General features: G+C 51.3%; 1 protein-coding gene and 1 pseudogene across 2 annotated transcripts in view; one reads left to right on the forward strand and one right to left on the reverse strand.

Moving 5' to 3' along the window:
- Nucleotides 1-22,556, reverse strand: part of LOC144168794 (uncharacterized) — an 86,051-nt gene that overhangs the window by 33,377 nt on the left and 30,118 nt on the right. The window contains exon 5 of one of the 2 annotated variants that reach the window (XR_013322236.1): nucleotides 16,444-16,518. The exons of the other annotated variant lie outside the window; for it this stretch is intronic. The gene's annotated coding sequence lies outside the window, so the exon portion shown is untranslated. Of the gene's footprint in view, nucleotides 1-16,443; nucleotides 16,519-22,556 lie in introns of those variants that run through there. 2 annotated transcript variants of the gene reach the window in all.
- On the forward strand, nucleotides 2,258-3,569 carry LOC144168792 (uncharacterized; annotated as a pseudogene).

Raw genomic sequence — 22,556 nt, forward strand, 5'->3', positions numbered from 1 at the left:
TTGGAACAAACCTTTGAGCCACGAACTTTGCATGTGTCCAGCAGCCATACAGAGGTTAGGCGATAGTACTACTATCAATGTGTGCAGATCTGTATTAAGCAAGTTATACCCTGCAACTTTGATGGGAGGTGCCATAACTACCCTGTAGCGCAGCAGCGCCATCTATGTTACTAGAGAGAGAATAAAACGAAAGAGCCTCCACCGAGATCCGACAGGGGGCGACACGCTAGAAACGCCCCACCCGACTCGGCGGAAATGGCTAATCAACAGCATGGGGAGCCCGGGTATAAAAAAGGGCCCGCTGGGAGCGAAAAGGCAGTCGCGTCCGGGAGCCCTAAGCTCCCTCCTCTCCCAGCTTGCTGGGAACCTTCGGCGTTGGCGTACGGGCACTGGCCTCCAGACGAGCCCTCACCAACCCGATGGTTCTCGGCCAAGTTCGAGTAGGCCCCCCCGCTCGGACTGGTGGACTTAGCGTACGGGCACTGCTGTGCAGACGAGCCCTCTCTATGTCCACCTTGCCGGCGAACTAGCTCGAAAATGGCAGCACATTATTGCCCCATGTAGCTGCCCCTGTAGCCCCTGTCGGATCGAACCAGCTCCTTGTTCCAAAACAACCCTCGCCCCAAGTCTCTGAGCCACACACCCCTCGTCGCAGACGAGGGTGCTCAACCTACGCGCAACAACGTGCAGTCAGTAACCAATTAGGCGGTGCATTCAGTCTCTTTTCTACCCTGGTTTTACTCACAACCAACGGAGGAAACGGAGTGGTTCTGGCGGGGAATTGAAAACGAAAAGACGCGCTTTCGAATGAGACCAAGATGGACGCCGTGGCGCATGTAGAACCCGAGGGGCGAGTCGTCGGAAAAAATGCTATTTTCGCGTCGAATCTTGGCCGATTTTAGCGGGCATTGGTGCTATAAATTGATATTATGGCTCAAATACGTACTCCTGGGTCTGGATATTTTGCTAACCGGTAGAAAACTAGCTCTACTTTCCGAAAAAGGCGATTTCTAAAAATCGTTTTTTTTGGCCAAATTTCGGGATTCCAAGACCCGCGTCTCCGCTTAATAGCATGTGCCTTTTTAATGCATCTTTCATATGAAGCAGCTGATCATTTCAAGGGTTAGAAATAATACATAAATGCGGAATCAATCACGTCTATGACCCATTCCGTTCATAAAATCCAAAGGTTCAAAGTGCGAACACGTGAAGAAAGTAGCAAGCAAGAGAAAAATGTGCTCTGACCAAAAAGACGGCAGCGGACGACCACGAAAGAGCACATTTCATCCCGTGAAACCGCTGGGGCACTCAGCCGTTTGAGCGGCCGAGTGCCCCGGCCACTCAAACGGCGCCAGACAAGACAAGCGCCAGCAACTTGCTGGACACGTGCTAACGTGTACGCTTTCATAAAGCAAAAGTAAATTTTACCCGGACCTCATCGTAGCGGGAGAAATGCAGCACGCGCGCAGCGGAAAAAGCACGTGCCAAAGCGGCGGCAGCCCCCGCATATTCCCACGTAGGAGAGAGTGCAGCACCCTCCGGCGATCGTTCGGTAGCCTATTGTTCTTAACAGCCTGCCAGATCGTGTGATCAGACACGATGCGCGGAGTGAAGTTCAGGACGCTATTTGTTTTCGGTGTGCGAACCGTTCCATGAAGTTTGTTCGCATTGCCAAAAAGAAGGTGGAGCAGAGCACTGCTAACCACATACCTCCTGCCCAGTCCGTGGAAGGCTTCAATGCTCGAGTGCGTCCGACGTCTCGAGCGCATCAACTTCGGTGAACACAGCCTCCAGTCTCACATCAACCTGGACAAGTGGGAACGTGTCGCGCACAGTTCACTTGTAGACGCATTTCCTGACATGTGAGGAGGTCGAGGCAGCGAACCGACAACGTGCCGCTGTTCAAAACGAACTTGGTGCTATGCTGGTGACCCGGAGGAGGCCCGACCCTGTACCTGCTATCGCTATGGGTGAGGGTGGAACGTTTTGCTTGGTGCAAATGAATGTTCTAAACAATCTGTTCGCCGGCACTGTGTGCAAACATTGCCACGCGGCTGGCTTGACAGTTCAAGAAGGCACGCAGCTCGGACTGGCGACAAAGCTTCATGTGACACGCCCAGACTGTGGAACTGTTGCAAGTTCTTGGACCTCCGCACGCCAGAACGAAGCAATGGCCTTTGGGGTCAACATCCGAGCCATTATGGCGGCGAAGCAGATTGGAAAAGGGTGGGCAGCCCTGAATGATTTTTGGGCAGCTATGAATGTGCCCCATTGTGTTCTACACCACAAAACCTTCCAGAAACACCTCAAGAAGAGATTCAGGGATTCAGAAACTGAATGCATGGATAAATTTTATGCAGAATCAGCTGCTGCAATCAAGAAGGTGTACAAGGAGATGGACCCAAGCTTCACCAGAGACGGCGCTGTAGCGTACGATGGGACATGGCATAAGCGTGGGCACACATCTCACATCGGAGTCGGGGCAGTCATCAAGTACCACACGGGTCTCATCTAGGATGCCTTCGTTTTATCAAACCAATGCCTCGGATGCCAAATGGGAGCCAGGCCTGAAGACGAAGAGTACGACAGCTGGCTCAAGAACCACATGTGCCAGAAAACTCCGGATGTCAAGTCTGGGAGGATGGAGGTCGGGGCAGCTCTCATTCTTTTCGTGCACTCTGTCTCCAAACACAACTTGCGCTACACGACGCTGGTTTCCGATGGGGACTGTGCCACCTACTCTGCCCTTGTGGGAGACAACGTCTATGGGCTAGTCCCTGTGGTGAAAGAAGAGTGTCTCAACCACATCCAGAAGAGGATGTGGAGTGGACTGAACAACTTGGTGCAGAAGAGCGACAAGGCACTTGGAGGAAAGGGTAGGCTGACGAAGGCGCTCATTGAGAAGCCAACAGGCTACTACGGCTGGGCCCTGCGAAACAATTTGAACGATGGAGCTGCAATGCAGCGTGCGGTGATGGCAACATTGTATCATGCCACATCAACTGGTCACCATGACCTCACCATGAACTCTGCCCAGAGGGTGCCGACTCCCAGTGCCGTCATAAGGCTGCCGAGGCAAAGGGTGAACCCCAGCCTAAGCACAAGTACAATCTCCCAGGCTAAGTTGCTGCAGCTATGCTGCCTGTTTACGAGCGCCTCTCACAAGCTTTTCTGCTTCAACACTGCTTGGGGGCAAAGACATAGAATGCCTCCCGGTCATTCCACTCTGTCCTGTAATCCCTGATGCCCAAGGAGCAGCATGCTTTGTTGATAGCTGTTGAGACAGTACTGCATGAAGCCGTGCTGAGGTACAATGCAGGCTGCTACAAGGCCACTCTAGAAATATCTGCGTCTGTGGGGCTCACACCAGGCCATCTAGCCCTCCAGCGAGCTGCTGAAAGAGACGCCCTGCACATGAACAATGCCAGCAGACAAAAGCAGGAAAAGATGGAAAAGCGACAAAGGAGGAAGACAATGTGCAAAGACACCTCTAGCAATGCTTCGGGGTCCTTTTAGAACTGAAAATGTGTACACAACTTTGAAGGCCGTTTTCTCAAAATGAACTTTTTTCCCTTTTGTGACCGCTTATCCCAGGGACATCTCAAGAACTGCTTGTCAGATTTACATCCCGTTTTCTTTATTCTGTACCTTAATAAATTTCTGAAGGCGAGACAAAGCCGTTTTTTTTTTTCAAAATTTTTGTCTCTTGGTTTTGTAGAAATTCAAAACAAATTGAAAGCAAAAAACCGCGCAAAGAAACAGCACGGAAGACGAGAATGAGACAAAGAGCGCCTGTGTTTGTCTCTTTCTTGTCTTCCGTGCAGTTTCTCTGCGCTGTTTTTTTGCCTTCAGTATGAACCAACTAGCCCGTCTTCACACTCTAGATCAAAACAAAATACACGTTTGCACATTTGATCAGCAACACAATTTTAGTGCGGCACTAAAATTTTTCCGATGAAAAATTTAGAAGGGCTCTGCCTTGCCCTGAGGTACATATTCAGGAATAGTCATAAAGAATTTCACAGTCGCAGCTCGCTTGGCTGATTCTGCAGGACTGGGATAATAAACCCATACAAACCACCTTGGTGTAGTAAAACCTGGTTACAAGGGACGCTCAAGGGACCCAAGAAACACGTCTCTTGTAACCAAAGTCTCTCGCACGCAATGTTGCTAACATAGCAACCATAGGAAAATCACCCAAACTGTCTTCATTCAAATGTCTCTAATAACCATGCGTCTCTTGTAACAGGGTCTCTTGTAACGACGTTCTACTGTATACACCCTCATAACATGAGAACTATCCTCCGCAGCTCAATGAAACTTTGCACTTTTTCTAATGTTGATGCTATAAAAATACCTACCCTAAAAATTTCATTCCGATGTCTCAAGAAACAAGAAACTTGGTCTTCAAGGGTAGCCTCCCCCTTTATAAAGTTTAATGTCTGTCTGTCTATACCGGCCTCCCAGACTCCATTGAGCCGGCTGCGAGCAAAGCCTCTTCTGAAGCGACGAGTGCCGTTTCGAATATCACGCGCAAGTCTCTGTAAGCGTAAAATGTTGTCGATATGAAAATGAAAAGGTACCAAATCATATCCGCAACAAGCTAGAGAGGAAATACTCCCCGACATTCTAAACCAGGCATTTTGCCAGCTCGCCTTTAAGCTTTCTTCTGTACAGCTGTTTACTTAAAATAAAATTTCTACCCATTGTACTTTTATGTGTAGGCAGTAACAGATTTTGAGCACAATGTGGTTGAGTCACATGCTGCGGAATGTTAAAAGTTAACCATTGTTACTGTCAATAACCAAACGTCATTCAATTAAAAAAAAAATCCTGCACAGCGGTTTAAAGCTTGGCAGGAGAAAATTTATACTGCGCGTTTTGAAAAGTCATTCATTACTTCCAACCTTCTCGCAGATGGCAAGCGCTACAAGCACCCAAGCATCATAACCAGCTGGCAAGATTATGTAAAGAAGTGGCCAAAAGTGCAATATCCCCACATTTTGTACTATCTCCTGACGAACAAAGCAATTGACCTGCGTGAAGTCAATGCATTCAGAAGCACGGAAGCATACACGTGCATGCAAAGTGGTTGGGTGGGGTGTGTGCTCTTGCATCAAATTGATGAGGAGCTTGCCCTGTTAAAGGGTGAAGTGCGTGCATCTCAATCAATTCAAACAGACCACACCGCATGGGTGTGCTGCAGACGAACTGGAGAGGTTTTGAATGGTGGTTGCACCTGCATGGCTGGAAGAGGATGCAGCCACGTTGGTGCACTTCTCTACAAAGTTGACATGGCAGTGAGCAAGCAACTGAGACAAGCACATACCTTTTAAGTGTGTGGAACCGCGGAACCAAGAGGAATGTCGAACCAGCTGCCCTGGTCGACATGAACTTCAAGAGGAAACTAAGGACAGTAGGCGACGAGGTTGTGTGCCAAACATATTGGGAAACGACAGTGACATTAAAAGGTTCTTCGAAGATTCCCCTTTTTCGCTCATAGCCGAGCTTCACCATGGGTACTGGGTTCGTATCGCTGCGTCCCGCCGAAATGAAGTGTTCTGGGCATACTCATGAAGAAGGCGACGGTACGAAGTTCTTCCTGTTGACGCTTGCCAACCACAATCTTCGCTGGTTTTCATCGGCCGGGAAGCGATGGAAGCGGAAGAGACTGCAACGGCATTCACTACGCGGCTGCAGATGACCTTCGCATGTTTGTGTGGCTAACTCTTTTCGTTTCCTGTAGTTGTTGCTGCAGCCTAGTACTGCGCAATGGCTTCCCGATGATCTCGTATGACAGTTCATACTTGAAACTTATCAAAAAAGGCGATTAAAACAGCTGTCATTTTCCTGGCAAACTGCTACCAAGGCGAGCGCACTCGGGCAGAAAGCCAGTCGCCCACTCCAGAGAGGAGGAAAGGCCTCCGGCACACGTCGTCACTTGGGTGCGAGGCTAGGTTTCCCCCTCGCCCGACGGAACGGTCTATAGGAACAGTGCACCGTCTATCGCTCGCGCATCCGTCTGCGCGCCCGCACGCAGCGACTGGTTTCGGTATCGTCCTCCGGACCCTTCCCGCTTTTTGCGCCCGCGAAACTGATGTCTATCTGATTTCCATTCGCTCAAAAGATGCTGGCTTGTTACTCTCTCGTTTTTCTTTAGAATTTTTCCTGTGTTACTCACGAATAAACCACATGCATGTCACAACACAAATGATTTTTTTGTCACTTTATGGTCACCCTAAAAAAATTATGATAATTTTTTCTCGAAATAGATTCATTCGAAGAATTTAAATCAGCAATAACAAAAATCGACCCTGGGGGGTCGCATTTGACGAAAAAATTCGACCCTCAAAGGGTTAAAGGTCTTGGAATGGCCAAGAAATCACGAAAAAACGTGTTTTGAGAAAAATACATTTTTGAAGCCTTTGTACCTTCAAGAATCTACCCTAAAAGTTTCACCGCTGAATTCGATCAAAAAGTGTCCAAAAATGAATTTTGTAAACATGATGGCGACCCCAAGTTGTTGAAAATCAGGATAAAAATACTTGAACTTCGCGCGTGCCGTGCGCGAAGGAGACGACCGGTGGCAGCCATCTTGGACGCGTTTTGAATGTCTTTTCTTTGTGCGTATTTTGCAATATCTCAAAATGGCATAGCACGGCGAGGGCCGTTCGATGCTACTTTTTCTAGTTTCGGTTCGATTATTGCTCTCCCAACGCGAGTGGCACTGGGGAAACAAAATGCTCCCTTTCTCTCACTTTTTTCCCTCCACTTGTTCACGGAACGCTTTCCCTCACTCCCGCGTCACGCTGTCAGCCCTGTCTTGCTGCGCATACGCGAGAACAATTTCCCTGCGCGACGGCTTCACCACCGCCTCCACGGCTCCCCGGGCGACGCGATGGATGCGATGGCCGTTGGAAGGACAGAGGTGGACGCCATGGTTTAGTTTTTCTTTTTTAACAATGTCTGCGCTGCAGAAGAAAGGACGGCACGTGACATGTGTCACGAAGTGGTGCCCCAACAACGGTGCTAACTACACTAGGAAGTTTTTTTGCTTCCCGAAGGACGTCGGGTAAGAAACACTTCGTTACCCATGAGCAATACAGCTAATAAGCCTAACTGGAAAACTAACCGTCATGCGAAGTTTTTTTACTATGCCGGCAGAGTAAAAAAACGCGAGCTCTTAGCTCGCGTTATTTCGAAGTGTACACGAGCGTTGATGAATTAAAGGGTGTGTTTTATTCAAGTACTCTGTTGTCAACGTACACTCGTTTGTACTTTACATCGAGGTATATCGCGTATCACAGTATTGCGATATATCATAAGGTAGTGCATCGCGTTCGTGCACCGCATTTGCGCTCGGCAATGTTTGCGAAATATAACAACGTGCATAGTCGTGGATAAAGGTTGCGTCATTTTTTTATAGGTATGACGCCTCGGTGGATTATGCCAACCGACCTGACCTGAAGGCGCTGTCAAAGGAGCGGGTTCTCAAGTCCACGTACAGGCTCTGCGCGGACTACTTCAGGGAGTCCGATTTTGCCAACCCCGAAAAGACTAAGCTCATTTGGTCAGCAGTGCCGTCAGCCGGAGTATCGGACTCCAGGCTACGATGCTTGGGCAGTGAAGGTAAGTGCAACGTGTGCGTGTCGGTTTTTTTTTTGTTTTGTTATATATTTTTTGAAGACGTGTTACATGGTTTAGACGAGTCGTTAATTTTGCTAAGATATTGCCGACTGGCGCTATTTTGAACTTTGCATAGAAGTAATGATTTAGATTATCGGAAAGAGGAAGCAGGAGCAGTTGAGTGTTGTGATTCATGACAAGAGTGTTTTTCTCGTTTACTTCAGTTGCGTTGCGAGCAGATAGCGGCCCGGAACCCCTCCCGCGGCAGAGTCAAGGGCGGTCGGCTAGCCCCACTGCTACACCCATCCCATGCACCTCCGAGCCCCCCCCCCCCCCCCCCCCTCAAGGCCAAGGCACCTTTTATCAGCGTTCCCCGGAAGGTAAGCAAAGGGAGCAACAGTGCGCCTAAAGGTCATGTTTCTGGCGTGTGCCGTACGTTCCACTTATTCGCGTGTAGCTGCGAAATTGATACTAAAACATTGATGCGCAGGAAAGAGTACATGTAGTAATATCCTGCATACGTGAATATGAAATTAAAGGTGCGTCAATTGATGAAATAATACGCAGCTCCCGCATGGCTAAAATCCTTTGACATTTAATTTCAATGGACTTTATAAAAACCTTGTAGATGGTCCCGAATGTCAAAAATGGGATTGAAGTTTCATTTCAGAAAACTTCCATCATTCATGCCAAAGTATTTACTTCATGGCTACTACATGCTCGTAAATCAATCCCAGTGTTTATACCCTTATGTACCTTTTGCATGCAAACAGAAGCAAACTGTATCGGGTTGTGATGAGGTAGAGGACAGTGGTGGTGCGCGCATCGGAAACGGCCTCAACGACGAGGAAGTTCAACTGCCAAACGTGGACAATCACTTTGAGGGGGTATGTTCCCCCTAGGTGTCGCCACCAGGGAACCGGCAGAATAACTGGTAGAAAACAGTGACATCGAAGAAGGGGAAGAGGAGAGGGGAACGAAGCAGGGTTGGATTCCGAGGACTCTTGATTCGGAGGGCTAGTCGCAAGATGCGGTAGCCGTGGTCTTCCGAGGCCGTCGTCGAGGACGCCCGGAGACGCAGCCAGTTAGGCTGCAGTGCCAGCCGTGCCCACAAGCTGGCCGTCGACTACCGAGCATTCAATCGCCGGATCGACTAAACGACGTGTTGGTTCTCGTGTCAACCACCAAGGGATCGCCGACAACAGCGACAATAGCAGCATCGACTGCGTCGACAGTGCCAGCGCACGTGAGACATATGCTTCCTTTGTGGACTCTGTTGGAAGTGAACATGAACGTGTTAGTTTTTGCCCTAGTAGAACTGTGTGTTAGGATTGACTTTAGTGTCGCAGTCTGACAGCAAATGTACCTTCATGTCGTCAGCTTGTTTCGTCTAGATAAATGTTCATGTCCGTCTACATCGTCATTGAGTTTCTCAAGTGCCTGTGTCGTTTGTGCGACGTTAATCCCGAGCCCTAGCCACTAATACCATCACACGGGTGGAGTTTGCTTGTAGAAAACAGATAAGGTTTGCTTCTACACGCGATGTAATTATAATTAACAAGAATAAATAAAAATGACTAGGGGCCAAAAAATGGCCTAGATTTTTGGGCAGACCTTTTTTTTTTTATGAACAAGAGATACTGTTCATTACTGCAAAAGGCTTCATTTCAACCATTTTAATGGTACTGCATTATGAGGCTAGCGGTAAAATGTTCACTCTGCTTATGCAGTGTGTGTAGGGCTGCTATCAGTGCAGAGGAGCAAAAAGAGTTCGTATTTCTCTCGGTCCAAATTCTTATATCATTAACAGGTGCGAACGCGGGATCAACAGTCTATACTCGTAATTCCCGCTGGCATCAAAATCTTGTAAAGGAGTTGTGTTCGGCATCGTACATAAATATTATCATGACGCAAACTTTAATCCTTCATAGAATGAAGGAATTGGTTTTGCATTCGCCCTCCTTGCTGTGGAGGTTAAAAAGGCCGTGGGGGTTATTTTTTCCGGGTGTTCCCCTTAACAGTCACCAGTGCACATTACTAAGCAGATTTTCCTTGTGCAGAAAGAAGCACAGTACACAGCTTATATTGGCACATGTGCCAATATCTTGGCATTGCATTACGACACAATTGTCCAGCCTAAATCCGCAACCACTGATGTGTTAATCACCTTGTAATTAAGAAAAACCTGCAGCAATTTGCCAAACAACGTGTTGTACTGTCTGCTTGCATTGAGTTTTTTAACCTCCAGGTATACTTGGAATCTTGCAAGTATTCGCATTTGGAAAGGTGAGTGTCTTGCACCAAAATAGGAATGTGGGCTGTGAAAAGCGTACATGCAAAATTAGTTGTTTATACAGAATCTCGAATAGGGGGGGGGGGGGTCGAAATCCTCCTGGTGTGGTGTCGTGGGGGTGTGTATAAATCCCAGAGCTAAACCATGAGCAGTATCTCGGAATTGTAGCCTCACAATACCCTTTTTCTTTTTACCAAAATTTCAAGTTGTTCAATGCTCCTGCAGACACAGACCCCGCCCCCATGAATCCGCCGTTGCTGCAACAAAGACCGTCCAGGCGGTTTCAAGGACCAGAGGGCCCCTCTTCCCCAAAACCAGGGCCGTCCAGGCAGTTCCAAGAACCACAGCGCCCTTCCCTCCCCACAGTCAGGACTGTCTGGGCTGTGCCGAGGCCCCGCAGTGACGCCACGGCGAGAGCATTCTCAGCAACACTGCGGTCAGTAAAGCTTTTAAAGATGATAGTCTATCTCGGGCTACTAAAACCCGAAAATGCTGAACTTTCCGTGTGTATGTATGCCCTTAATCGATTAAAATGAATAGGTTAATAGGTTAAATAATAGGTTAAAATGAATTCTCGAAGAAACGTTTATATGCGCGAAACTTTTCCAAACAACAAAATCTGGAAAACACTTCATACTTGCCAACATTGTTGAGCAAAATAAAATATTAGGAATATTCGGAGTAAGTCAAAAGAATGCATTGAAAACAATGTTTTGACCTGAAATACGAAAAAGGCTTGTATATCAAGCACAAAGAACAAAGTGCTTGGGCCTGCGCTTTTTTCCCACATTCTAAGACTTATCATGCCCAGTCGAATCCCACGGAGAGGGTCAATCGCAACGTCAAGCACATGCTCGTTGCGTTCGCCGTGGAACACAGGGACTGGGATGCTCACATCTCTGAGCTGGGGTTCGCCTTGCGTACCACGGTGAACCGCTCGACTGGGTACGCGCACGTTTCGCTCAACCTGGGGAGGGAACTGCTGAAACCGATGGACCGCATTCTAACGGACCGCAGCGGAGCGCCGGTTGTTTCCTCAGCACCCGCTGAGTACGCAACAAAGCTGCGCGCCAGGTTGACGGAGGCCCTGCTCAATGCCCGTCACAATCTCTCCACCGCTAGAGTGCAGCAGAAAGCGCAGTACGACCGTTCGCACCACGATGTTCGCTACGAGGTGGGTGACTTGGTGCTGCGGCGCAATCACGTGCTCAGTGACGCGAGCAAGCAATTTGCTGCTTCGCTGGCAAAAAAGGGGACAGGGCCATACCGAGTCCAAGAAAAGGTTTCCTCACTTGTGTACAGGCTTGTGGACATGAAAGGGAAACCGACAGGTGGGCCCGTACATGTGTGCGACCTCAAGCGCTAGTCAGCGCGAGGAAGCGAGTGGGGGGAGAATGCGCTCCTCCGCCGACAGCCAGCTCAGCGCCGAAACGGGGGCCGACCAACGAGCCCGGTAGAGCGCTACGACTTGCGCAACAGGCAGAAACCCTAACTGTTCTTGCGTGAGTGCACACCTTACTGAATGTTTTCTGTGCACGCACATGCGAATACTTTGCCTATAAGGCGGCGTTTATGTGTACGTAGGACTTCTTGCGTTGATCCCTGATTGATTTCGCTCGGGATACATGCACGACGAGGCAGCACGTGCTGCCAGAGCAGGGTCATGTATGTTTCTTTTTGGGGGGGTGTTTGCAGTTTGGAATAATGGCCCCCGGCAACTCCCCTCAGCGGCCGCCCCCTTCTCCCCGCCGGCCCGCTCGCTCTCCGGCCCAGCAGCGCGGCTCGCCGCGATCGACTGGCCCGGCGCCTCAGCCGCCTCAGCGGCCTTCATCGTCCGACGTTGCGACCTGGACACATCAGGCCGGCACTGAGGCGCTGGTGGCGTACGCCTTTTGGAGGCTGTGGCGGCGCCAGGAGTGGGCCCGGGTCGGGATGGCGCCGGAGCGCCTGTTCCGGCCGTTCCAGGGGCGGACAGTGGCGGACGCTGACCGGGCTGCGGAGGGGCCTTCCTTGCTCCTACCACCGGGCACCCGGCTGTGCGGATGCGGCGCGGTGATGCTGCACCCATGCCACCGTACGGGGCCCCTTCACCGGGCCCGGACGCAGGTGGCGGGCGCCTCCTCTTCGGCCGCCGCACCACCACCACCACCACCCCCGGGGCCCGGTGGAACCGCAGCTCAACTGATGGTTCGGAGGGCGGCCCAGGAGCCGGAGTTTGCGCTCTGGCTCCTGCAGGTGGCAACAGTACACGCCTCCGCCCAGGGCCCCCCCCCGGCCCCGGCTATGGGCCCGCGGCCTCTCGCCGCTGCCCCGGCCCTACCGCCCGTGGCCCGCCGCCCCGGATGTACCGCCCGGAGCCGCCGCCCCCGTCCTGCCACCCGCTGCCGCTGCCCTGAACGGGCACCCGGACCCGCCAGCTGCGAGCCTGCAGCCGCAAGACCCAGCCCCAGATTTGCCGCCCGTGGAGGCCGCCGGAGTCGGGCCAGCTGGAGCCCTGGCCCAGGCGCCCCCGGTCCCCGTGCTGCCGGCGGTCCCCTGGGAGCCGGCCGGCAGCGAGGTCGGCCTGATTGACGGGCTGTCAGCCAGCGAGGTCGACATGCTTGAGGCAATGTTGGAGAGCTAGCTTAAAAAAAAAAGAGAGTACATTCGTTTTTTTTAATGAATAAAGGTTCCTGCGGAGTCGCCACGGGTGGAGAGGATTCTTAAGGAGGGGGGGATGTGGGGAGCGCACTCGCACCCTGCCCCCTCTCCCACTTCGAGCGCACGCCGGCGGCTATGGCCAAGCCAGCTGACGCGGCCGGCACGGGGGCAACCTTCTCGCAGCAATGCACTGCGCTGTACATTGCCAACCACCCCGGTAACAACCCGTTTTGGGTCTCGGTTCCCGTTTCCTCCGCGACGCCTCGGAGGGTGCGCTCGTAGCTCCGGGAGGAGGTTGGGGGAAAAACCGGTCCTCGGCGAAAGCCGAGGTCGGAGGTTGCGAGCGAAGGCCTGCTCCCTTTCGACGCATCGACCTCCTGGGAGAAGGACCTTCCCTGCCTCGACCCCGGAGACCACCCGCCCCCGCGACCTTCACTGGGTAAGCCAAACCCTTTGTCTTCCCTTGCGAGAACGCTGCAGTAGGACAGGACTATCCTCCCTGCTGTGGCTGCTGGTATGTTTGCACGCGCAACGCTATTAGCTATAATAAACCTCGATTGCGTAAACGCTAGCAGGTGAAGTTCGCTTCACAGGTTAGCCTTACGTAGGCGACCCCACAAAGTTCAACAGCACAGTTCCATAGAAGGCCGGTTAATAGTGGGACGAGTGAGACGGGAGAGCAACAGCGTGAAAGGCATGAGAGGGGGAGAATGGAGAGCAGCAGAAGACTACCATCTTTCGACATTTGCAGCGAAATGACCCGGTACACTGCCAACTCTTTCGCATGCTCTTGTTTATTCCGGCAAACATTTTCGACAACAATACTTATTGTTGCTGTACTGAAACTGTAAGCCACTTGCATGGCATACGCAGAATTTCATTTTCGTGGATCTCGTGTGTGCTAGTGGTGTCTGTAGCTTTGCGTGCACTTTAAATATCTGGCTGCATGTTTTTCTGGCAGGGGACCGCATCGACACCGCTGGTGAATCTGGCGAGCGTGCTAAACATGCGGCGGACGTGAAGAAGCGTTTGTCATCGCGGTCGGCAACAGAGCGCAAGTTCAAACTTTTGGACTTAGGGACCAGCTAGCAAAAGCTCGGAAAGTGGCACGGAATTTGCCATCGTGGACTTGGACGTGATAAACTCGTTCTTCGGGCTCGTGTCCCGCCCCGGGTGCGGCGGGGGAACCTTGCCTGTTCCCAAGGGCCAAGAGGAAGAGTACGGACTCTGCGGAGCTCGTGCTCGCGTGTTCCACATGTGAGCTGAGCGAAGAATAGGTTTCCATCTCGGAGGGTGGCTGGTGCGGCCACAATAACACCCTCTGAGGTGAATGTTCCTGCAATGAAAGGCATGCAAAGCATCGGAGAGGGCGTGACAGCTCTCACCAATTGCTTTGCTGCAATGAACATTTTGCATCGCGGCCTGCACCATAAGACGTACCAGGGCCACATGGGCAAAATGGTGCGAGCCCGCAATGCAGCGGCTAGTGAGCGTGAGACAGCGAGTGTTTCCATCATCACAGAACTTGGGATTGCACCCGGAAACGTTGACGTCGCATTTGACGGCACCTGGCTGACACGTGGATGCAGCTCCCACACCTCGGTTGCATGCATCACAGAGATGCACACTGGTCTTGTCATAGTCCACGTCGTGCTGTCCAGTTTCTGCCTGGGCTGTTCCACTGGCCTAAAACCAGACGACAAAGCATACGCGGACTGGCTCACAGCACACACTCCCGTGTGCCAAGAAAACATTGACTGCAAACCCGGGCAGACGGAGCTGGAGGCAGCTTTGATCAGGTTCCGACGTTCTCTGGAGAAGTACAAACTGAGCTACACCACCATGCTGTCCGATGGAGACAGCAGGACTTTTTGATGCCCTGGTACAGGACGCTGTGTAGGGCTTCATAGAAGTCCCAAAGAAAGATTGTATCAATCACGTACACAAGCGGATGGGAGCTGCCCTGCATGCTCTTCCGGACAAATTTAGAACCAGTTGGAGGCAAGGGAAAGCTCACCCAAGACTGCATCGAGAAGATAACAAACTACTACGGCTACGCCCTGAGGAGCCACAAGCACGATGTGCCAGGCATGCAGCGGGCAGTGGGGGTCATCCTGCAGCACATGTTGTCGACCGATGAGGCGCCCAAGCACAGCCTGTGTGCCGAGGGACCGGAATCCTGGTGCAAGTACAACCGGGCCCCGGGCCAACAATGAGGTTCCTCCCGCTCACCCGAACAGCCCAGCCCGGACCGACTTCGTGTGCAGGGTACTGGAGTCTGTCTTCACACGTCTCAGGGGTGAATTCCTGCTCAAGCGATGTAGTGATGGCATCCTGCAAAACTCCAACGAAAGCCTGTGCGCCATGATCTCGGAGCAGGCCCCAAAGAGTCGGCACGCCTCACTGCGCAGCATCGAGAGGGCAGTGGCGGAGGCCATCAGCCGCTTCAACCAGGGCCTCACCAGCAGCAACGTGGACGTGGCAGAGAATCTCGGCTACAGTGCAGAAAGTTGTTTGGTGCAGCGCATCCTCGAGAAAGACCAGGCCAGGCTTCAGAGGTCACAGAAGGACCACTCCGACAGTGCTGCCGTCAAGCCAAAGCTGGCGAGGAGACACAGGCCTGCTGGGGAGTACGCCTACAGGCCCGGTCTGCTCTAGGTCCGAGAGACATCACCGGACAGTGTTCACTTCTGGGCAGCTGCTGTGCTTTAGCCCTGTTTGTAGCAGAACCTTCTACAGCTACATGAACGTGCTATTTGTGTCGTAGCTGTGCTGTAGCAAAGGTGGCTGTGATCAGAAACTTCTTGTTATGTTGTTGCCAACCGCACGTGCAATATGCTGTAGCACCACGAGATGGCGCTTTCAAAACCATTGAAATAAACGAGCTGCCGGCCGGGTAGGCCAGTCAGCATTTGGACCGAGCCTCGTGCGTGCGCTATCTCGGCAGAACATGACAACGGGCGACAAGGATTAAAAACTGCGAGCTGGGCGCGGCAGCAACTCCCGTGCCACTGGAACAAGCATGTCGTCCGTGGCAAGGCTGGAAGCTTTCGACGCAAGCACAAGTGAGTGGGCGGAATATCACGAGCGCGTTTTGCTGTACTTCGCTGCGAACGATGTGGCCGAAGATAAGAGGAAGGCGGTATTTCTTACAAGCTGCAGCGCAGCAACGTATTCGCTGCTACGGAATCTGCTGTCGCCTACCAAGCCTGGTGAGGCAACGCTTGCGGTTATCTTCGCTGCCCTCGACACACACTTCAATCCGAAAGTACATAAGCGCGGAACCCGCCGTGGTTTTGGATACTGCAGGCGGTGCCTCTGCCGACACCCCAGCAGCGGCCGCCAGTGTCATTCCATTTAAGTGTTTCGCCTAGTGAACTAAAGGGCCCGGATGCCTCCAGTGACCCGTGTAGTTTACATGGAGTACAAGTTTACATGAAGTACAGCACCAGACATTTTGAATACACTTGCACAAATATTTGCATTGCTCCTTTTTGTACACGAAGAAAGCAGAGACTGTAGGATAGACAATGATACTTTGTATGTGAATGAGATTGACGTGATTTTTGCTTCGCATGCATTCGGTGCAGGTTACATTGACCGTCTTTTTGAGATTGTGGAAGAGGCCGTGGAGAGTGGCAGTTTCGGTGCTTCATGCATCGCAACTCTGCCTGTTCCACCACCACCACTTGCAAGCTCTTTTGAACCAGTGGACAAGGCTGTGCCAGTGCGGGAACACCTGTCAAGGTTTGCATCAAGACCGACCTAAGCACTCACAAGGCACCAGTGACGACAGTGTGTGATTTGGGGGGGGTCGAAATCCTCCTGGGGGTCGAAATCCCAGTGTGTGATTTGGGGGGCCGCGGGGGGGGGGGGGGGGGGGGGGGGGGGGTCGAAATCCTCCTGGTGCGGTGTCGTGGGGGTGTGTATAAATCCCAGTGTTAAACCATGAGCAGCATCTCGGAATTGTAGCCTCACAATACCCTTTTTCTTTTTGCCGAAATTTCAAAAATTGTTCAGTGCTCGTGCAGACACAGACCCCGCCCCCATGAATCCGCCGCTGCTGCAACAAGGACCGTCCAGGCGGTTTCAAGGACCAGAGGGCCCCTCCACCCCACAGCCAGGACCATCTGGGCTCTGCCGAGGCCCCGCAGTTCTCAGCAGTACCTCAGTCAGTAAAGCTTTTAAAGATGATAGTCTACCTTGGACTACTAAAAGCCGAAAATGTTGAACTCTCCGTGTGTATGTATGCCCTTAATCGATTCAGCCGCTCGGCCAAAGGTTAACTCTTTCAGGACCACGCCCATGGGCCGTCAACCACATATGATCGACGGTTTCGCGCGCCTCTGGAATAAAAATTTTCCCTCAATGGAACACCTGCCGCCATCTATGAGATAGTTTCACAACTGCAATTTTTTTTTTGGGGAAGTCTGCTTTTCTATCCCCAGGTGGCGACGCGTCAGATATTTTTTTTTAAAGCGCGGCGGCGTCTACAGTGCATAAACATGGCGTCGTGCTCGCACGCGACCGCGATAAGAAAAACGCATCCGTCTCGCGTATCTTTGGCTTGCACAGTAGATTTTATCGATGAAAGCGCCAGCGATGACTCGGAATGTGACATTACGAGCTCAGATTTTACCTCAAGTGAGGATTCAGGGGATGATCAGCCTGGAACTTCAAGCGGTGCTGGAAGGTGAGTGTTGGTTTCGGTTTCAGTTGGCTCTCGAGTAGGTATGTGCATTCGGTATATGTTCTCGCTGATTTATATCTGTTCGCTAGGGTGTCAACCACCTATGGTGGTGATCTCCTGCCACCAGCGCAGAAGCGGATTGAGTTTTCGCCAAGAAGAGAGCCCGGTGTCTCCCTGGGCGACGATGTCGCCATGGCCTTGAGAAGCGGGACGAAGAAGTTTCTGACCGCCATGGACTTCTTTCCGCTGTTTTTTTCTGCGGAAGTTGTTGGAACGATTTGCGACAACTCGAACAAGTACGCGTGGACCCGCATTCTTGAAAAACCGACGCACGCTCGGCCAGATGGGTCGTGGGAGGAAGTCACCCCCAGTGAACTGCTGAAGTTCATTGGGCTGGTGATTTACATGGGGGTCGTGAAGGCTCCAAGACTCAAGCTTTACTGGAAGATAGGAAGTCTTTATAGTGGTCTCCTTGCACGACGCATCATGCCCCGAAAGCGATTTATCGCTTTGCTAGCGCTCCTCCAAATTGCGGACTTGGATGACCCGAACCAACAGTCAAAAGGAAAGCTGCGGTACATGTGGTGGCTTCTTGAGCACATCAACCAAGTGTCAGCACAGCTCTTCCAGCCCAATCGAGATCTCTCTGTGGACGAGCGCATGGTAAAATCAAAAAGGCAGGTCGGGAATTCGGCAATACCTAAAAGATAAGGTGACTAAATGGGGATACAAGCTGTGGGTGCTAGCTGACCCTGACACGGGATACACTGTGCAGTTCAGTGTCTACACTGGCCGCCGTGAGCAGCCAGGGCCTCATGGCTTGGCTTTTGATGTAGTGTGCGATCTGTGTTCCTCATGCTTTGATCAGGGATACAAAATTTTTATGGACAATTTTTACACTTCGATGCACCTGTTTGATTACCTCCTTGACCGTAAAACATTGGCTTGTGGAACAACGCGCAAAGATCGCCGAGGATTTCCTAAAGAACTGAAGGAGTCACGTTGGGGAAAAAAAGCCAAACGTGGGGACATTCGATGGATGCGAGATGGCAAAATCCTTTACCTTCAGTGGAAAGATCGGCGCGTTGTAAATATGATCAGCACCATCCACACGGCCAACAAGACAGATGTTGCAAAAAGACGAGTGCGGAGTGGGAGCACCTGGACTCTGGTATCTGTGCCCAAGCCTTTGCTTATTGACGAATACAACACTGGAATGCTGGGAGTAGATAAGTCAGATCAAATGATTGGTTACTACAATGTCTTGATGCGAAGTGTGCGGTGGTGGAAGACCTTATTTTTCCATTGCATCGACATTGCCTGCGTGAATGTTCAAGCACATCGTGCATCACACCCAGAGATCCCTGAGCTCACTCGAAAAGCCGGGTATGATCATCTGGCCTTCAGAGAAGAGCTTCTTGAGCAGATTTTTGGTTTTGATGGAAAACAAGCTCGATCTCCTCCACCACCCACTCGAAAACATGCGGACCACAAACCACAAAAAGTCCAAAAACGTAAGAATAGCAAGCTGTGCTACGAACGTACCAAAGTCGAGCTCAAAACAAACGTCTTTTGTGACACGTGCCAAGTTCACCTGTGTTTCACCTCAGTCCGGAACTGCTTCGGCGAGTGGCACACGCGTCATGCAACGCCAACCTAGGCACATGTGCAAGTGCGGGTACCTAGTGCCAAAGGGCTCACACAAAAAAAACAGTTACTCCTAGCCACACCAAACTTTTACGATCAAGAAAGAAAGCATTTTGCCACATTTTGTATATCCTCAAATAATTTTATTTCTGTTGAAAATTTTTATGTTTACGCTTTTTTGAACTTTTTTGTGTTTTTTTCTCGAAGTTCTTACTTTCAGATTTTTTCATGTTGTTGTGTGCAATGTTTAGGTAAAACATTGTTTTGCATGTTAAAGACCATTGAATAACCTGCATTTTGGTATATGATAAAGCAGTGTAGTACTTTTGTTTCATGTAATAAAAAATTTCTATCCACACCTCTCTTTTTCATCCCTTTTTTGGGCGGTCCCGAAAGAGTTAAAACGTATTCTCGAAGAAACGTTTATACGCACAAAACTTTTCCCAACAACAAAATCTGGAAAACACTTCATACTTGGCAACAACTAAAATATTAGGAATATTCGGAGCAAGTCAAAAGAATGCATTGAAAACAATGTTTTGACCTGAAATACGAAAAAGGCTTGTATTTCGAGCACAAAGAATGAAGTGCTAGTGCTTTTTTCCCGCATTCTAAGTTCAACAGCACAGTTCCATAGAAGGCCGGTTAATAGTTGGACGAGCGAGACGCGAGGGCAACCGCATGAAAGGCATGAGAGGGGAAGAGAGGAGGGGCAGAAGACATCTTTTGACATTTGCAGTGAAATGACCTGGTACACTGCCAATTCTTTTGCAGGCCCCTTAACGCTCTTGTTTATACCGGAAAATGTTGTTTTGGACAGAAACACTTACTTTTGTTGTATTGAAACTGTAAGCCACTTGCATGGCATACGCAGAATTTCGTTTTCGTGGCTCTCGTGCGTGCTAGTGGTGTCTTTAGCTTTGCGCACACTTTAAACGTCTGGCTCCATTTCTTTCTGGCAGGGGACCGCATCGACACCACTGGTGAATCTGCCGAGCATGCTAAACATGCGGCGGATGTGAAGAAGCGTTTGCCATCGCGGTCGGCGACAGAGCACAAGTTAAACTTTTGGACAGAGAACCAGCTAGCAAAAGCTCGGAAAGTGGCACAGAATTTGCCATCGTGGACTTGGACGTGATAAGCTCATTCTTCGAGCTCGTGTCCTGCCCCGGGTGTGGCAGGGGAACCTTGACTGTTTCACAGGACCAAGAGAAAGAGAACAAACTCTGTGCGAAGCTCATGCTCGCGTGTTCAGCATGCGGGCTGTGCGAAGAACGGCTTCCATCTCTCAGGGTGGCAGGTGCAGCCACGATAACACCCTTTGAGGTGAATGTTCCTGTCATGAAAGGCATGCAAAGCATTGGAAAGGGAGTGACACCTCTCACTGACTGCTTTGCTGCAATGAACATTTCGCATCGGGGCCTGCACCATAAGACGTACCAGGGCCACATGGGCAAAATGGTGGGAGCCCGCAATGCAGTGGCTAGTGAGTGTGAGGCAGCGAGTGTTTCCATCATCACAGAACTTGGGATTGCACCCGGAAACGTTGACGTCGCATTTGACGGCACCTGGCTGACACGTGGATGCAGCTCCCACACCTCGGTTGCATGCATCACAGAGATGCACACTGGTCTTGTCATAGTCCACGTCGTGCTGTCCAGTTTCTGCCTGGGCTGTTCCACTGGCCTAAAACCAGACGACAAAGCATACGCGGACTGGCTCACAGCACACACTCCCGTGTGCCAAGAAAACATTGACTGCAAACCCGGGCAGACGGAGCTGGAGGCAGCTTTGATCAGGTTCCGACGTTCTCTGGAGAAGTACAAACTGAGCTACACCACCATGCTGTCCGATGGAGACAGCAGGACTTTTTGATGCCCTGGTACAGGACGCTGTGTAGGGCTTCATAGAAGTCCCCAAGAAAGATTGTATCAATCACGTACACAAGCGGATGGGAGCTGCCCTGCATGCTCTTCCGGACAAATTTAGAACCAGTTGGAGGCAAGGGAAAGCTCACCCAAGACTGCATCGAGAAGATAACAAACTACTACGGCTACGCCCTGAGGAGCCACAAGCACGATGTGCCAGGCATGCAGCGGGCAGTGGGGGTCATCCTGCAGCACATGTTGTCGACCGATGAGGCGCCCAAGCACAGCCTGTGTGCCGAGGGACCGGAATCCTGGTGCAAGTACAACCGGGCCCTGGGCCAACAATGAGGTTCCTCCCGCTCACCCGAACAGCCCAGCCCGGACCGACTTCGTGTGCAGGGTACTGGAGTCTGTCTTCACACGTCTCAGGGGTGAATTCCTGCTCAAGCGATGTAGTGATGGCATCCTGCAAAACTCCAACGAAAGCCTGTGCGCCATGATCTCGGAGCAGGCCCCAAAGAGTCGGCACGCCTCACTGCGCAGCATCGAGAGGGCAGTGGCGGAGGCCATCAGCCGCTTCAACCAGGGCCTCACCAGCAGCAACGTGGACGTGGCAGAGAATCTCGGCTACAGTGCAGAAAGTTGTTTGGTGCAGTGCATCCTCGAGAAAGACCAGGCCAGGCTTCAGAGGTCACAGAAGGACCACTCCGACAGTGCTGCCGTCAAGCCAAAGCTGGCGAGGAGACACAGGCCTGCTGGGGAGTACGCCTACAGGCCCGGTCTGCTCTAGGTCCGAGAGACATCACCGGACAGTGTTCACTTCTGGGCAGCTGCTGTGCTTTAGCCCTGTTTGTAGCAGAACCTTCTACAGCTACATGAACGTGCTATTTGTGTCGTAGCTGTGCTGTAGCAAAGGTGGCTGTGATCAGAAACTTCTTGTTATGTTGTTGCCAACCGCACGTGCAATATGCTGTAGCACCACGAGATGGCGCTTTCAAAACCATTGAAATAAACGAGCTGCCGGCCGGGTAGGCCAGTCAGCATTTGGACCGAGCCTCGTGCGCGCGCTATCTCGGCAGAACATGACAACGGGCGACAAGGATTAAAAACTGCGAGCTGGGCGCGGCAGCAACTCCCGTGCCACTGGAACAAGCATGTCGTCCGTGGCAAGGCTGGAAGCTTTCGACGCAAGCACAAGTGAGTGGCCGGAATATCACGAGCGCGTTTTGCTGTACTTCGCTGCGAACGATGTGGCCGAAGATAAGAGGAAGGCGATATTTCTTACAAGCTGCAGCGCAGCAACGTATTCGCTGCTACGGAATCTGCTGTCGCCTACCAAGCCTGGTGAGGCAACGCTTGCGGTTATCTTCGCTGCCCTTGGCACACACTTCAAGCTGAAAGTACATAAGCGCGGAACCCGCCGTAGTTTTGGATACTGCAGGCGGTGCCTCTGCCGACACCCCAGCAGCGGCCGCCAGTGTCATTCCATTTAAGTGTTTCGCCTAGTGAACTAAAGGGCCCGGATGCCTCCAGTGACCCGTGTAGTTTACATGGAGTACAGCACCAGACATTTTGAATACACTTGCACAAATATTTGCATTGCTCCTTTTTGTACATGAAGAAAGCAGAGACTGTAGGACAGACAATGATACTTTGTATGTGAATGAGATTGACGTGATTTTTGCTTCGCATGCATTCGGTGCAGGTTACATTGACCGTCTTTTTGAGATTGTGGAAGAGGCCGTGGAGAGTGGCAGTTTTGGTGCTTCATGCATCGCAACTCTTCCTGTTC

Source organism: Haemaphysalis longicornis, unplaced genomic scaffold, assembly GCF_048455015.1.
Source record: "Haemaphysalis longicornis isolate Haplotype H1 unplaced genomic scaffold, Haemaphysalis longicornis Haplotype H1 scaffold_2, whole genome shotgun sequence".
Classification (NCBI taxonomy): domain Eukaryota; kingdom Metazoa; phylum Arthropoda; class Arachnida; order Ixodida; family Ixodidae; genus Haemaphysalis; species Haemaphysalis longicornis.